The sequence below is a fragment of the Medicago sativa genome, chromosome 1 (genome assembly GCF_051527215.1).
Source record: "Medicago sativa cultivar Bolivia chromosome 1, Bolivia_mono, whole genome shotgun sequence".
Lineage (NCBI taxonomy): Eukaryota > Viridiplantae > Streptophyta > Magnoliopsida > Fabales > Fabaceae > Medicago > Medicago sativa.
The window spans coordinates 27,304,724-27,322,669 of record NC_140749.1 but is presented as its reverse complement, the minus strand read 5'-3'; the positions used below and the strand labels follow the sequence as shown (position 1 = coordinate 27,322,669).

The following is a 17,946-nucleotide window of genomic DNA, read 5'->3' as shown; positions in this document are numbered from 1 at the left end:
TGCATATGCTTTTAATTATGATCTCTTTCTAATTACTATAGTCTTAAACCAATTTTTATTTTCAGGATCATGTTGGAGTTGTCCACTGAGCAGCCTTCGAATTCAACAAGGAAGGTCAGTAATACACGGCAAACTCCAATGGCATGTATCAATACTCAACACTTGCAAATGTGGACAACGTCAAATATTATTGTCTTGTAATGGGTTTCAACCTATCGACCAAACGATTATTAAAAAGCAGGGTAATAATTGCCTCTTATTTAATGGTCATCCCTTGGCTTATAATAATACCGAAAGATTTTTCTATGCTAGCGCTAGATCCTTTCAGTTTGCTCCTATAAGCTCAGTCACAACTCCTCCATGCTTTAGTAAAAAATAAATAGTGTACTAGAAAAAAAATGACATGGATTTCAATGCATTTAGAAATTTTTGAATTTGCCCAAAGTAAAATAAAGCATATGAGCTTACTATTGGGTTTAGGACCTTTTCGCCTTTGTTGTACTGGTTGGGGTACTCCTTGTAGTCTTTTTTTTTAGTAAAAGTTTATTTTCTTAAATGAAACGTGTGCTTTGTATTATTTTTTTATCAGAGAATATTTATACTTAACTATTTCAAGTTGCGAATTCAAATATTACATGACCCTGAAATAATAGATATTAGGTGCTATTGTTGTTTTTATTGAAAGAAAATAAACTAATGATGGGGGATGAGGGCATGTCAGCTATAAGTAGTCACACTTAATGAAATTTTAAAATAATAGTAATAATTTCACATTAACTTATTACTCAGATTGCCTTGTTTTCTACTCAAATTAGTAAAAGATCGATGTTTTTCGCAAGGGTCACGTGACATTGCGGTAATTATATTAAAAATAATTAAATTGTTAACATTGTCAAATGTTTAAAGATATTAAATGCAAAGTATCAATATTAATGTAAAGTTTCTATTAAATATTTTGTCACATATATACAAAAATATGTTAAAAAATTGAATCACACCGGTTATGGATTTTATTTGTTTAGATATGCGAAAACAAATTTTTATGTACACATATGAGAAAGTTGATATGATAAAATTTTGAAAACCCGTTACTATTTTAAAATATCAAAATTAATGCAATGTTTCTATCAAATAACCTTTTATTTTATATGCATACCACCATTCAATGTTTGCACCGCTTCAGCTGCATATTTTAAGTTCTTATATCTACAAAAACAATTTTTTTATACATATACGAAAATATAGATATGATAAATTATTGGAAACTCGTGACTATTTTCAAAATGTAAACATCATTGTAGTGTTTCTAATAAATAACTTTTTATTTATATGCAAAACGCATTTCAATATTTACGCCGCACCTGTTGCAGTTTTTGTATCTTTATCTGCATAAACAAATTTTTATGTACATATAGGAGAAAGTCAATATGATATGATTTTGGAAACTCATGACTATTTTTAAAATATAAACTTTAATGAGTGTGTCTATTAAATAGATTTTTATTTGTATTTAAAACACCGATAAATATTTGCACCACACTCGTTAGGGATTTTATATGCTTAGTTTTTTTATAAGCAAAAGAAAATATATAAAATAAAAAGACAAGACTAGGGGACATACAACTGACCTGGTGTGAACATACAAAAGTGTAATAAACAACCTTATGAAGGGCAATACAACCGGTCTGAAGCTACACTTTTCAGGACCAACCCTAAAATGTAAATAACAAAATAAAACATAAACGAAGAATCAAAATATGAAGCAAACAACTCAGTCACCACGAGTACAATCAAGCGAACCCAACTCGAGGTGCGAAACCAAATTGCAAAAGAAAGTGGTGTATGAGTGTTTCTCTCCGTATCAATGGAAATATCGTTTCTTCATATCAAGACTGGTAAATGCAATTGTTTGCCAACACATAAGCAACTCCCCAAAACCACCACTTAGCACGACGAAAAACCAACAATAAGTTTACGACCACATATCAAACTAAAAAAAAAATGATCACAAGGGCATCACCATTTCGAGTACTACAGTCCAGAAGTACAACCCAAAGTTGAAGTATTCTTAACCCAACAACATCAAAATAGTTCGAGCTTGTGGATAGAACAACAATGATTTTTATATATTGAAGTATCATTAGCACCTGTTGCAGATTTTGTATCTTTATCTGCATAAACAAATTTTTATATACATATAAGAGAAAGTCGATATGATATGATTTTGGAAACTCATGACTATTTTTAAAATATAAACTTTAATGTAGTGTTTCTATTAAATACATTTTTATTTATATTTAAAACACCGATAAATATTTGCACCACACTCGTTAGGGATTTTATATGCTTAGTTTTTTTATAAGCAAAAGAAAATATATAAAATAAAAAGATAAAAGACTAAGGGACATACAACTGACCCGGTGAACATACAAAAGTCTAATAAACAACCCTAGAAAAAGCAATTCAACCGGTGTGAAGCTACACTTTTCAGGACCAACCCCAAATGGTAAATAACAAAATAAAACATAAACGAAGAATCAAAATATGAAGCAAATAACCCAGCCACTACGAGTACAATCAAGCGAACCCAACTCGGGGTGCGAAACCAAATTGCAAAAGAAAGTGGTGTATGAGTGTTTCTCTCCGTATCAATGGAAATAATGTTTCTTCATATCCAGACTGGTAAATGGAATTGTTTGCCAAGACGGAAGCAACTCCACAAAACCACCACTTACCACGACTAAAACACCAACAATAAGTTTATGGCCACATGTCAACCTAAAAAAAACATGATCTCAAAGACATCACCATTTTGAGTACTACACTCCAGAAGTACAACCAAAAGTTGAAGTATTCTTAACCCAACAACATCAAACTAGTTTGAGCTTGTGATTAGAACAACAACGACGATGTCATGGTTGCAGCCGTTTCAAACAAACCAGAACCACTAAATTGACAAAGTTGAGGTGACTGGAGCATCATAACGACGAACACCACTCAATTTCACTTAAATCCACCAGAGTCGTCACCACCTCCAAGAAGAAAGTAGCAATATTTTTATTAAATCTCAAAAACCACCAGACCCTGACGGGTTTTTACAAAGAAACTGAGTTGTCACAACCTACCATCACCGTGAACAGAATGAAACAAACAGAGGTTAGATATGGGTCGAGGAAAACCCGATATCTTAAACAAACCAGAGCAGTCCATGAGGCGAAGCTAAATGTCTTGCCGACGGCCACTTGAACCGCACCACTAATATTTAATAGGGTTAATAGTGTTTTTCACCCCTGTAATATAGGCCATTTCCGGTTTTCGCCCCTGTAAAAATTCCGGTTTGATTTATGCCCTTGTAAAAATTTTTTTTTCCGGAAAACACCCCTCCCCCCTCCAACTCAGCAGATTCGCTGACGTGGCGCTGACTTGGCTTTTTTTTTTCATTTTTTATTTTTTTTAATGCCACGTGTAAAAAAAAAATTCCAGGTCAGATTTTTTTTTAAAAAAATATTTAAAAATAAATTTTAAAAAATAAAAAAATCCAAAAAATAATAAAATATTCAGTTTTTTTTCCAAAAAATTTAAAAAATCTATAAAAAATAAAAAAAATCCAAAAAATCATAAAAATAAAAAAGTTTTTTTCAAAAAATTTAAAAAATAGAAAAATAATTTATAAAAAAATCATAAAAATAAAAAAGTTTTTTTAAAAAAATTTAAAAAATCGAAAATAATTTTTAAAAAATAAAAAATCCAAAAAATCATAAAAACATTCAGTTTTTTTAAAAAATTTAAAAAATTGAAATATAAAAAAAATAAAAATAGTCATATTTTTTTCCAAAAAATTTTAAAACCGCAAAAAAAAAATTTAAAAATTAGAAAAAACCTATTAAGATTGTTTTTGGAAATTAAAAAAATCAGAAAATATTATCAGATTTTTTTAAATTTAAAAATTCTGGAATTTAATTTTCAAAATACAAAAAAAGTAAATTTTCAAAATTAAAAAAAAGGTCAGATTTTTTATAAAACATTCTGGAAAAAAAATAATTTTTAAAATCTGAATACAAATATAGAAAAATTCAGATTTTTTATTCGAAAATCTTATACCACAATTTTAATAAAATATTGCGAAAAAAATCATTTCATTCCAAAAATTATTTTTTTTGCCTAATGATTCTAACAAAAATCCATTTTGGGGCTATAGTAAGAATTTTTATTCTCAAATAATATCAGAGGGTTTTGCCATCGTCGTGAAAAGATTTTATGAGATTTATGATTTATGATTTCTACCTCCTCTAAGGAAGAGCTTAATTATAGGAAAAATGGAATTTCCATGACTTTTATAAAAACCTCTAAATTTGTATTCAGATTTTTAAAAATTAATTTTTTTTTCCAGAATGTTTTATAAAAAATCTGACCTTTTTTTAATTTTGAAAATTTACTTTTTTTGTATTTTGAAAATTAAATTCCAGAATTTTTAAAAATCTTTTTAATTTTAAAAAAATCTGATTATATTTTCTAATTTTTTAAATTTCCAAATACAATCTTAATAGGTTTTTTCTAATTTTTAAATTTTTCAAAAAAATCTAATTTTTTTTCCGGTTTTAAAATTTTTTGGAAAAAAAATATGACTATTTTTCTGTTTTTTTATATTTCAATTTTTAAAAAAAACTGAATGTTTTTATGATTTTTTGGATTTTTTATTTTTTAAAATTTTTTTTCGATTTTTTAAATTTTTTGAAAAAAACTTTTTTATTTTTATAATTTTTTGGATTTTTTTATTTTTTATAAATTATTTTTCGATTTTTAAAATTTTTTGAAAAAAACTTTTTTATTTTTATGATTTTTTGGATTTTTTTTATTTTTTATAAATTTTTTTTCGATTTTTTTAATTTTCTGGAAAAAAAAAACTGAATATTTTATGATTTTTTTAAATATTTTTTTAAAAAAAATCTGACCTGGAATTTTTTTTTACACGTGGCATTAAAAAAAATAAAAAATGAAAAAAAAGCCAAGTCAGCGCCACGTCAGCGAATCTGCTGAGTTGGAGGGGGAAGGGTGTTTTCCGGAAATTTTTTTTTTACAAGGGCATAAATCAAACCGGAATTTTTACAGGGGCGAAAACCGGAAATGACCTATATTACAGGGGTGAAAAACACTATTAACCCTATTTAATATAAATACAAAAATAATTCATATTGTGATCAAGGTGCTATGTCACTAAAACTCAAAACATACATATTACAATTTTTTTTCATCAAAGTTTCGCAACGGAATAAACAACAATCTCTAGAAATCAACTAAAGGTCTCAACATCATAATCCAATCTCAGAATACATCAAACTAAAAAATCCAAATTCATAACATAGTCCAACTTATAATATAAAAATAAACTCCCGACCAAGGTCCTAATCAAAGCCTATACTACACTCCAAAAACAAAGAAAATTAGGAAGCCTCAAGGTAATCCTCGGAACTCACACCGTCTCAAGTGTCCTCAACTTGAACGTCTACATCATTTTACAATGGTGAGGCGATAAAAATAGCTGGAGGGTAAGTTTACATTCAACATTAAGAAACTACGAATTCAAGTATAGTATAATAGGGTTTTAAAATATCATATATATTGTAATTCTGGCACGCAATAAAGATGTTAAACACGATGTCACGATAAGTGTGATGTCAAGAACAATGTCAAGACTTCGTTATAACTCTATTAATTGAACAAAAGAAATGGACAAGAAATAAAAAGACACATGTTGTTTGTTGACCCAGTTCGGTGCAACTTCACCTACATCTAGGGGCTATCAAACCAGCAAGGAAATTCACTAAGTAGTATCAATTCAAATCATACATAAAAACCCTTGGTCTACTAGCTCACTACCCGTGCAATTTCTACCTAAAACTCTCTCTAGTCCTAGATATGAGAACCTCCGCCCACTTCCTCTTAATCAAAGATCCAGTGATCATCCTTTTATTAATAACAAGATGGAGACACTCTCATAATCCTAAGAATCAACTCGTGCTGACAAGCTTTGAGTGTTTTCCAAGAATTACAACTCAACTACAAAGTCCAGCTCAATGCATCAACGTGATACAATAGTGGCTCACAAATAACAAAAAACATACTAAAACCCTAAATGACTCTTTTGCTAATGACGGCTTCAATGAGTAATTAGGTCTTGATACTTCCTTTATATAGCCTGATGCGAAATGAACTTGATGCAAAAAACCAACTAATCATCAGCTGAATCACGAGATTTCAGCATAAAATATTCTAAAGCAAATCAAATGTTTCCTTAAATGTTGCAACAACATTCTTAAGGATTAAGCTAAGTATAAACCGCCTACCTCGGCTTCTAGAAATATGCTTCTCGGTCAACTCTTTACGTGAATTAAATCTTCAGAGAATATTAAGGAAATATTCACGTTTAAATTAAATATCCAAGTAAGCGGAACAAGGCACACTATGATGTTGTACCAACATGTTAAGACATTTTGTCTGACATCTTGCTAGAAATATTTTTTTAACAAAATGTAGCCAACACATGTCTACAAACCCAACAATCTCCCCCTTTGGCAAATTTTTAGATAAAACAATCTTTGCATAAATCTTCAAGATACTAAATAACTTGCATGGATAGGATAAGAGAGCGAGAGATCATTTGGTCATACCTTCTTTCACTTTAACATAAGAATTTAGAACGAAAGAAGATAACAGAAGTACTTCAGCATTATTCAAAAAGAGCAACTTAAAGAATAATGAACAGATGGACATGTTGAGACATCATATAGTACATTAGAGGCATATGCAGCAGAATAAAGTATAACCCAACCTCACAGATGAAAGCCAGGAGAAATAAACTCCACATAGAGAAATAAACTCTCATAAGCATATACCATTAATCAGCCGAGGGAGAAATAAACTCCCGCATAGAATGCATCAGAAAAAAGATTTCTCAAATTATCAGGATGTCAGAACTTCTGATAGGACATTAGTTCACCAAAACTCACACACCCACATGCCTTCACTCATCAAGCACATACTAGCATTAATTATCTAATCATGCAATCATCAGGCTAGTAAACAGATACAACACTCCCACTCAATGGTAGATCAGAAAAAAAAAATTATGCTCTCCCTCAGGCAAAAACTTCTTTAAGAACATGCATAATAAAAATCTACCATACAAAACGAGCTACTCCCCCTTAGTCTCAGAACTTTAGAACTCATGCATGCATACCATATCAGAACATCATGCAGCATACCATGTCAGAACATCATGAAGAACATAATAATTCTAATTCTACTCCCCCTTTTTAGCCACAAAATCTGACAAACTAGCATGACATAGGTAGCAGAATAAAGAACATATAGTACTTGAAGCAGAATAACAGAAGTACCGAACATAGGTAGCATGATATAGCAGTGCAGAACATAAGAGTGCAAATATTACAGACCCAGCACATAAGTGCATATAAATCCAGGGCATAACCCATAACAGAAAAGAAAATACATGATCAAAACAAGGTGAAAAGGAAAAAAATCTAGCTTCAGCTTCAGATCCATCCTCCTGATCATCATTTCCATTTTCATCGTCAGTGTTTCCAGCAGATTCCTCATCTTTGTTGCCTGCAGCATCTTCATTTCCTTCACCCATATCTTCATCCTGAGCTGACAGGGCCATAATCATCTTGTCCACACTTATTTTCCTGTCAGTGCTGATTTTGATAGTTTCTTCCAATGTCGTAGACATAGCTTTCAACTCCTCGACTATGCCTTCCTTTGATGTTGATCTAGCAGCCTCCTTCCCTGATGTTATGACAATATCTGGGACATGTGTCCCTGCGAACAACTTATAATGCAACGAAAGAGGAGATTCCCTCTTGCTTGCAACATCATTTTCAACCAAAATGCTAGGATACTGACTAAGAATGATACCACTGATAATAGAAGGAAATGCAATAGGCATTTTTATAGCAAAAGACGGAGCATGTCTCATTGTTTGTTCAAAGATATAGGAGCTGGAGTCAAAATCAGTCTGTGTACCAACAATATATATATATATATATATATAACTTTACCTAAACCATCATCAATGGTAAAGGTATGATTCGTGGGCACCCAATTTGCAGCTCCAATCCTGTGCAGCAGAGCATATTTGACACTTAGCTTGCTAGAGGGCAGCTTTCCTTGAACATGCCATTGGTTGACTTGTTTTGCAGTGATCTCCTTGCAGATCTGATTGTATGTACCCCTACTTCAGCATAAGCTTCCCCACTCATTTCTAAGTATTTGTTGATCACATCAGGTGAGAACTCCACACATTTACCACACACAAATATTTTTCTGAACTCCTTGCTCATATGATTATCACAGTCTTTTGGAATGTTGACTATGAATTCCTTAACCAACCTTTCATAACATTCTCCAAGGTTACTGACACTTTGCCTCATACTAGCTCTATCTATGAGCTCCATTAATTCCTTGAATTCAAGAGCATCCCTTCCCAGTTCCCTTTCTAACGGTAATCTCCTTTGGCATACATATTTCCATTTTAAAGCATTGGCTGCATGATGAAAGGAAATGTTATTTGTAGGTGTTTCAGGTAAATTATCAGCGATCTTCTTTCTTCCAACATCTCTTTTATTTGTAGGAGGCATGATGTCCAACACATCTTCCTCGACATCATAGTCAGAATTACTGACAGGAGGTTCCTTCCTCTTGTTAGATTTTTTTCTTGATAACAGGTACAGTTACTTTACTCCAACATTTTGCAGGCCCTACAAGAGCACCCTTCTTGGCAGCCTAGGCTACTTTGGAAACTGAGGGATTGTATGAACGCTCGACGGGGAAGGCAACGCGCTGCAACGAAGCACGATTTGTCTGGATGTCAGGTTGATCTGTTTGGGTGCAAGGTTGGATTGTTTTGGTGTAAGGTTGACCATCAATGTCTCTTTCGCCCTGGAAACAAACCTTACCCCGGTAAACCCACCCCCACCCCCCCCCCCCCCCCCCCCCCCAACACCCACCCACACCATGTTCTTGTGCTGCATATTTAGTTTTAAGCTTTAGGTCTTTTAATAATTCTATGTAATAAGCTTTAAGCTTCAACTTTATTGTAAATGTATAAATTATATTAATAAAATGAGATTTTATGTATATTAATTTTGTTTATATTTGCATCTATTTTATGATTTTGCATCTAAATAATGATAAATAAAGCAAAGTGTATTTAAATTCTGGTATAAGGGGTTTTCAGATTTATATAATCCGAAAATTTTTGGGAAATAGAATTTGAATTTCAAAATCTGAAGGGTATTTTTGGAAATTTACAAGGCGCGTGAAAACATAGGAGGGTAGGAAAAGTAAGTCTTTTTATTATGGATTTATATGCTGTCAAAAAACAAAATGTATGAATTTTTATTATTTTTATTATCTCTATGATGTGTAATTAAATCACCCTTCAAAAACAAAATTGATGTCCCTAAAAAAAATATGTGTACCCAATCATATGCTCATCACTTTATCTTGGTAAGATTCGTGAAAAATTTATTTAAAGAGTGAAGTAAGAAATATCAACTGTCTATAACAAACCAATGGTTTATATTAGAGTTAAATATGTTTTTCATCCCTATAAATATGTCAAGTTTTTGTTTTAGTCCTTTTAAAAAATTTCTTCAACTTTTAGTCCCAAAAGTTTTCCATATTCACTTTTGTTTCCTCCTTTAAAGTAAACTCATATGTAGAATTCATATTTTTGAATAAAATTTTGCATAAGAAATTATAATATTATAAGAATCTCTCCCAAACACAATTAGAACTTTTTGACAAAACACAAATTAAATATGAATTTTTATATATTTGGCGGTTAAAAGTTCATATTTAATTTATGTTTTGTTAAAAAAGTTATGATTTTTTTGGGAGAGATTTTCACAATATTCTACACATTTCAGCACAATTTCATTAAAAAATATAAAATTTAACTTAAAAATAGGGACCAGCAGTAGCAATTGAAAATTTTTTTAGAGACTAAAATGTGAGGAAAATTTATAGGGACTAAAATGAAAATTTGTATATTTATATAAACCAAAATAAATTTAACCCTTTATATTATATGCACATACATATATAACAAGTTACAATATTAGCCTTGATTTCTTCACTTTACTAACTACTCACTCACTTTAGATGAGTCAATTCCAATTTATTACTACCGCAAACGTGAGTATTTGCTCTTGATTGTATTTTGGATGCAACATATAGATCCAGGGGCGGAGCCACCATCCGGCGATCCCGGGAACTCGTCCGGGCTCAATTGATACTTTCTTTATATTTGGCTCAACCCAATAGCTCATTAACCCACTTAAAAAAATAAATAAATTGGGCAAACTCAATATTTTCACACGCGCGCACACAAGAATTTCTGGCTCTATAATTTTTGTCTAGGCTCTATAAAATTCCTAGCTCCGCCACTGTATAGATCTCAACATATGTGTTGACTAATGTGATTAATGTGTTGAACCGATATATGATTTATGATAGAACATTATGGTGTAATTTGATTTATGTAACGAACCCCACTTAGTGGAATAAATCTTGGTTGTTATTGTTATATTGTTGCAAGAGGATATCAACAAACAGCTGGTCTAGATTTTAAAGAAACCTTTAGTCCTGTTGTCAAGGCGCACAGTGAGAATTATTGCTATTGTTGTAAATCTCAATTGGGACATGTAGACAGTTTCCTTATCTGTATCAATGTAAGGATCATATCTGTATATTTATACATACACAGTGAGTGAATAACAGACAAAATATTCCTTATCATTCTTTCTGATACTTTGGTTACGGTTGTTAGCTCATGCAAGAACCTTTATATGGTTATGTTCAAAAGGTTTTGGTTAGATTAAATTTAACACTTGATACGTTGTTTCATTAAGATGTTGTCAAGTGTGACCTTATTGGGCTGATGTGTGACATCCAAGGAATATAAATGGTCTACAACCAAGAGGTTGAATGCTCCTTGCACTTCATTTTGAACAATGGGATCATGGTGGCCTTTTGAACAACGATGACATCCTCTCAGTTCAAACAATGGGATCCATAGAAGTATATTGTAGAAGCAGGGTTTTACAACCTGAAGGACAAGGTTGATCTTGAATCAAGATCAACCTTATTTTTCATTGAAGGGATCAGTAATGATATGATATTTAGAATAAGGAGTATAAATGTGGTGACTCAGCTAGTTCTAAAAGGTAGTATGACTCATCTTAATCTATAAGGGATCTTTTAGGCATATTATACATTTAGTTACTATGTTGTGATATTGTGTAGCCGTTGTGGCTATCTTATTATGAGTATCCACAAGTCTATATAAGCATTGTATGCCTCATGCATTTTAATCAATGAAAAATATAATGAATTTCCTTTCTTTTATCTTTAGTTTCTCCCTCTAAATTCTAGAGTGTGATCTCTACTCGAACTGAGCTGTATCATAAGAACCATATATTTGAACACCAAGAGTTCGTATTAAATCAAAATCTCAAAATCATAGATTTCAATCTTGAAAATTTAAATGTAAATTGATCAAAAAGACAAAAATGACGTGAAAAAAAGATAAAGATTGTTAGCTGAAGTTAAATTAAAGAAGGACGAGAGTAATTTTTCCAATATAAAATAAGTAAAATTTTTATCATAAAATCAAATTTTATAAATATAGAAATTAAGAATCGTTTGTTTTTTTATTTAACAAATAACACCCCTATCAAATGGATACATAATCTCTAAAAGGATTAAAATCCTTATTCTTGTACAAACTACAAAGAATACAATATGAAACAACAAAGCTAGCTAAAAAATAGTGATGACAATAACTATGCTATAATAATTCAATCATATTTAAAAGCAAATATCAATGGCACAACAACAACATAGAGCAGCACAACATCCCTTCCAGAAACCATCACCTCTGGTGGTGGTTTGATGAGGGTATCCTTCAGCTGGACCATCTTTTGAAGGGTAACCCATAGGTGGTGGGGCAGTAACATATGGTGATGTAGAATAGGCCTCACCTGGTGGTGGATATGATATAGGGGCTTGTTGATGATTGTTAAAGGTATTCATGGTTATGATGAAGTTACTAGGTAGTATTATCAAAGAGTTGAAGAATATTACACAAGATGATGGAATTGGTAGTAATGTGATTGAAAAATATAGATGGAAAAATGAGTATATATAGAAGGAAAATATAGAAGGTTTTATCTAGGGGAAGGGGATGCTATGTCATGGTTACTTAATGCAAATTGAAAATTTGAATGGCGTGTTTGAATAAACGCGTTAGAGGATGGCATGGCAGGTAGGAAAGGAAAGAGTTAGGAAAGTGTAATACGGCGTACATTTGAGCTGCATGTGCTATGTGCTTCATATGCTACTACGATGATAAATACTTCTTTTTTGTCCTAGACGAAGTAGCAAGTACTACATAAAACTCACACGATAGTGGAATCTCTCTCTAGTTCGTAGCTAGTTGAATGTTTATGGTTAAACGAAATAACTATTGTTTCGCTAGTTAGATTTCACGAACTTAAAAAGTTATTTTAATTTGTAATAATTATATTATGTTATTTCTTTTGTTCATAAATACATATCGAATTCAATTATTTCACATATGTTGATAAATAATTTTTAATATCTTTAATTGTTTAAAAGATTATAAATATTTGATATTTTTAATATATTTATTAAGATAAATCAAAAATCTTATATGTTAACGTTTGTATTTGTATATTAGTTAAAAAATATGATCAAATAAGTCATGTAAACAGTGCATACAGTTAAAACTCTATAAATTAATAATGTCAGGACCGGAGAAATTTATTAATTTTGAGAGTTATTAATTTATCGATAAATTAATAATTATTAATTTAAAGAGTTTTTAAGTAATTATACTCTACATACCAAACAAAAAGGCAAATTAGTCTATGCCTCTTAGAATTACGTTGCAGCGAACCTTGAGACTCAACGTAAATTAGTAACTACTGTGTTCATATGCATTGGAAATCAATAATGACTTTTGAAGTACAATAAATGTAAACAAGAGGAACAAATGTGTTCAATGTATTCTTAATATATTTTTTTTCAGTTTCTATGAATTATTAATTTATGATTTTCTTGGGACCGAAAATTATAAAGGGATCTCCCGAAAAATTATTATCTTATTATTTTATCGAGTTTTTCAATTTTTTACATTGGCCCAAGTCGGGACCGGACAAATTTATTATTTTAGAGAGTTTATTAATTTACCGAGTATTAAATTAAAGAGTTTCTACTGTATTATGAAAGAGTCGTAGAACATTATGATGTAGTTTGATCAATGTAACCGCCCCTGTTTAATGAGATAAGGATTGGTTGTTATTGTTATATTGTTGGAACCCCGGCCTAAAGAACATCCTCTCCCGTCAACGGAACCCACGCCTAGAGAACATTATTAACCAAAGGCAATTACTCCATAGGTAGGATTTCAGTTTTAACAGTGGCGTATCCATATTTGAAAAAACAAACATACTACTTTGTTTTCTTTATACTATTGAAGTTGTTGATCAAATTGCAAATACAATTAACAGCACAATGTCTAAGAAGGAACTGGACAAAGAACTCTAATTCTACTCACTATTTTTAGACTATTGGAATAATTAAACTTGTCAAATTCCTTTCTCCTTGTTGTATCAATTAAATTTCTAGCAGAAGATCTGAAGTATTGAAATGATATTCTTTCGAGAATCGATCCTTTAAGTCAAATCATACATCTTTGACATGCACTATGTAGATTGTACTTAATGCAATTTGTCATGATCCTGGTTATCAAAGACACTACATCAGATTGCACCAGTTCCAAGGATTGTGCATGAAATATGAAACTGCAATCAAACCAACAGCAAACTTCGTCTTATTCATCGAACGATGGGCACTCCAAATACCCCAAAAATGATAGTTTGTTCCATCTATTGGAGTAACAACGAGTACCCTCACTTGGATTTTCACTCTGCAAATACTGGTATGATGAGTTCTGTATGAAGGATTAGCAATTGCTGGTTCTGCTTCACTGTTAGGGGACAGTTCTATCATTGAAGATGTTTTGAGAATGAGAATATTGCACATCAGAACTTCAGTATAAGAGCTCTGAACAATAAAAAATACTTGATTTTGCAGAAAACAGAAATCCTTAATTCAATGCTTGAGATCAAAGTTTATATACAAGTGGATTACCACATAATTAACTCAAGAAAAATTACAAACCTAACTGTCATAACTAACTGAACTGAGCATACAAATATACAATAGAAATCAAGTTGTGAAAATCCCAGCATTGTCTAGCAGGTGTATAGCAAAATCTTCTCCAGACACCAAAGAAGGCAGTGTGTAGCATCAATGTCTCCAATAACCGACAAGATGAGTTTAGGTGGGATATATCTTTGACAAATTTTTCAAATATGCAATTAAATATTTTCCATAACTCCTATCTTCATTCTCAATATCAAATTACATCTGTCATCAAAATGTAGTAAAGGGAAAAAAGAAGTTCCTATAGTTCATTAATTGAAGAGATCTCAACAATCTGATTTCCACTGCCAACCTTCACTGAATACTCATTAAATCAGTCAAAACATGTTTGCATCCCAGAATCCTGAAAAACAACAGACACCTAGAGTCATACAGTGAAAATTCATTTCTTTTAAATGTTTGGAATTTTTCTGGTGGAGAAAATTATGTTTATTCAATCAAGAGCAATGTTCAATAGGTGTGAAACAATGTCATATTAGTATCACATTATCCTATTATCATATTTCAGATATATCCTAATATTTTATGCACAACCATCCAAATTCCAAACTACCAAGCCAAAAAATAACATGTTACTTATACTCCCTCCATTCCTTAAGTGTCGGTAATTTTATTACATTTTTTTACTTGTCATTTTTAAGTATTTTAACTATTGTTTTGTCAAAATTATCCATAATTATTTACCGTAGAGAGAAAGAGATGATATGAATAGTTAAGAATATTATAGGAGAAAGACATAAGTTCATTAAAAGTAACAATTTACTGCTTTTCAGCAAGTGTAAATAACCTTAAAACCACGACCAAAAAGAAACAGAGGTAGTGAGTGTTATTGGAATTATCAGTGGTGATTCTAGATGCCATGACTGAAATGCTCCAATTATAGCCTCAGCCATGTAGCCATCAAATGAGCAAACAAACAGCTCCATGGAAAGCCAGACTAGGCAGCTCCATCCATGAGTAACCACTTGCATTCTTGTGTGTAATCATCTCCTTTAAGCACGCATGAAAGTGTCATCATCCATGCTTGCAAGCCACAAGGAGCATCCCTCTTCACCATTACTTCTAGCATACCAACATTCTGCTTTGAAACACCATAATTCAGCAAAAGTTGTCCAAGAGCTCTGAACGTAAAATCATCTGGCTGAATTCCAGATTCTATCATTTCCTTGAAAGTTTCTTTAGCTTCTCTTAGCCTCCTATCCATTGAATACAAGCCAAGCACATTGTTATAGCTCAATAAATCAGTCAAGAATCCTAGTTTTCTCATCTGTTTTGCAATTTGAAAGGCTTCATCCAATCTTCCAATTTTCTTGTACATACATAGCATCATTGCATACGAAAACTCATTTGCAATGTTGTTCTTCTTCAAGCTCTCAAATATTTCTTTTGCTTGTTCAACCATAAGTTTCTCTGTATAAAGATCGATCATACAATTAGAAGAAAATATGGAAGGACCTTGATCCGATGATTTAAGCAAAGCGTATGTTTCTTGTGCTTCTTTTAGGTAGCCTATTTTAGTATACAACTTCATCAAAGAGTTATATATGGCTTGATTCCCTATGAAACCTGCATTTCTCATTCGATCTACATAAACGGTAGCCTTTTTAACATTTCCAACATCAGCAAAAGCATTGATTAATACGCCATAAATAATAGCATCAGCCTCCACAGCATGTCCAACCATCTCATTGTATAATCCTTCCGCCGTATCCAATTGGCCTAATTTTGCAAAACTTGAGATCACGGCACAATACGGGATGCAATCACTCACCAATCCCGCCTCCTGCATTTTTTCCAGATAAGGCTTCGCAAAGTGTGGCTTGTCAGCACTGGCCAAAATATGTATGAGAGAACTGTAGCTACATTCATTTGCAACAATACCAAATTTCTCCATAGAATCAAATAGTTGACATGCTTTATCATAGCATTTCCCTATCCCATAAGCTTTAATCATCACATTAAACACAAGGACACTAAGCTTCTTGCTTTGTTCGCAGCACATAAAGACTTTCTCTGCTTCTAATGTGTACCCTTGCTCTCCATATGCATCCATGTTGGCAGAATAACAGCTAGAAGTGATATTTCCAGCTACGTGAAACCTCCAGAACCATAACCACGACTGCTCTAGCATATCTGATTCTACATACATCCTAGTCAAGGCAGATTGGGTGAACTCATCAATCTTAAGACCTCTTTCATCCATCTCCCGTACAAGCTCTTCAGCTTCTTGGACCATTTTCCGAGTTGAGTATGCATACAAGAGAGTGCGATAACTCACTAGATCTGGCTCAAGGAAAGCCTCTTTCATCTTTGTAAGATATATTGCTGCCAATTTGATATTATTATGTTTAACTAAAACAGAAATAAGGATATTATATGTCCTAGTGTCAGGTGGACATCGAAGCTCTTCCATTCTCTGCAACAACAAACTCACTTCCCGTATGCGTCCATGGTTTCCATACAAGTGAATCATCGTATTAAATGTCACTGTAGTCGGCACTACACCTTGTTTGATCATCTTAGCAAAAATTTCATACACTGCTCGAATTTGACCGGCCTTCCCATATATGTCAATAAAGGTATTATACGTATGTGAGTTTAAACAAACATTGCCATGTGATACCTCATTGCAAACATGACGAGCATCAACTGTATTATGATCAATCGTAACTATCCAAGGTTCCCCTCGTGACCATTTCCTGAAAAACTCTTCTGCTTTTTGAAACTCTCCAGCCCTCCTGTACAACTGAACAACAACGCCCATTGTAACCTCATCCGGTTCCATCCCTTCACTTTGCATCCTTCGAAGCCAAGCAAGCGCTTCTTCAATGAGCCCACCCTTACTATAAACATCAATCAACGTTCCATACGTCGAATTCACAGGCACAACCCCATTTGCATTCATTTCATTCCACAAACTCTCCACATCTCTCCACTTCCTCTCCTTCCCAAGAATCCAAAAAATTATATTATAATGAATCGCATTCAACTCATAACAACCCTTTTTCTTAAACCACTCAAAAATCATCAAAGCCCTCTTCCAACAAACTTGTTCCTTCAATATAATACTCATTTCCTTTTTTCCAAGTCTCTTCTCCCATTTCCCAAGTGCCTTATCCAAATCATGAATGGCATTCAAAGCTTGCAAAATCGCCGGAACACGTCCATTGTAAGTTACACATTTCGTCGAACACTTGGTGTGCACATTCTTTTTCTTCAAAACAAACCCATTACTGTTAACTCTTTTCACAGCATTTTTGTGCAGATTCAAATTCTTGAACCGAGATTCTGGGTCATTGGGATAATCAAGCAGTGGTTGTTGTTGTTGTTGAGTGGTTTTACTGGGAATGGAAATGGTTTCACGTGGAGGAGCAAGAAGTGAAAGTGTGTTGGTTTCAAGATTCAAAAGCATTGGTGTTTGAGATTGATTGACACAAAACAGTGTGAGAGGAATTAACAACGGTTTACTCAAGAAACGTTGCTATGGTTTTAGGATTCGACCATGTGCTATTGAATATGATTTTCATTGTATTGTGTTTCTTCCCATTTTATCTTTAACTTGTTTGCTCAAATTGTTTTGTTTTAAATAGTTTCTTTTTTATTTTTGAAAAA

General features: G+C 32.3%; 2 pseudogenes across 2 annotated transcripts; both read right to left on the bottom strand.

The window, feature by feature from the left end:
• Positions 1-11,680: 11,680 nt before the first annotated feature.
• LOC146953916 (protein CYSTEINE-RICH TRANSMEMBRANE MODULE 9 pseudogene) lies at positions 11,681-12,222 on the bottom strand (annotated as a pseudogene). Its single transcript, XR_015011384.1, has one exon. The product of XR_015011384.1 is annotated as a protein CYSTEINE-RICH TRANSMEMBRANE MODULE 9 pseudogene (transcript).
• Positions 12,223-14,194: 1,972 nt separating this feature from the next.
• On the bottom strand, positions 14,195-17,946 carry LOC146953915 (pentatricopeptide repeat-containing protein At3g23020 pseudogene; annotated as a pseudogene). Its single transcript, XR_015011383.1, has 2 exons — positions 15,122-17,946; positions 14,195-14,677 (listed from the first exon to the last, which is right to left on the bottom strand). The product of XR_015011383.1 is annotated as a pentatricopeptide repeat-containing protein At3g23020 pseudogene (transcript).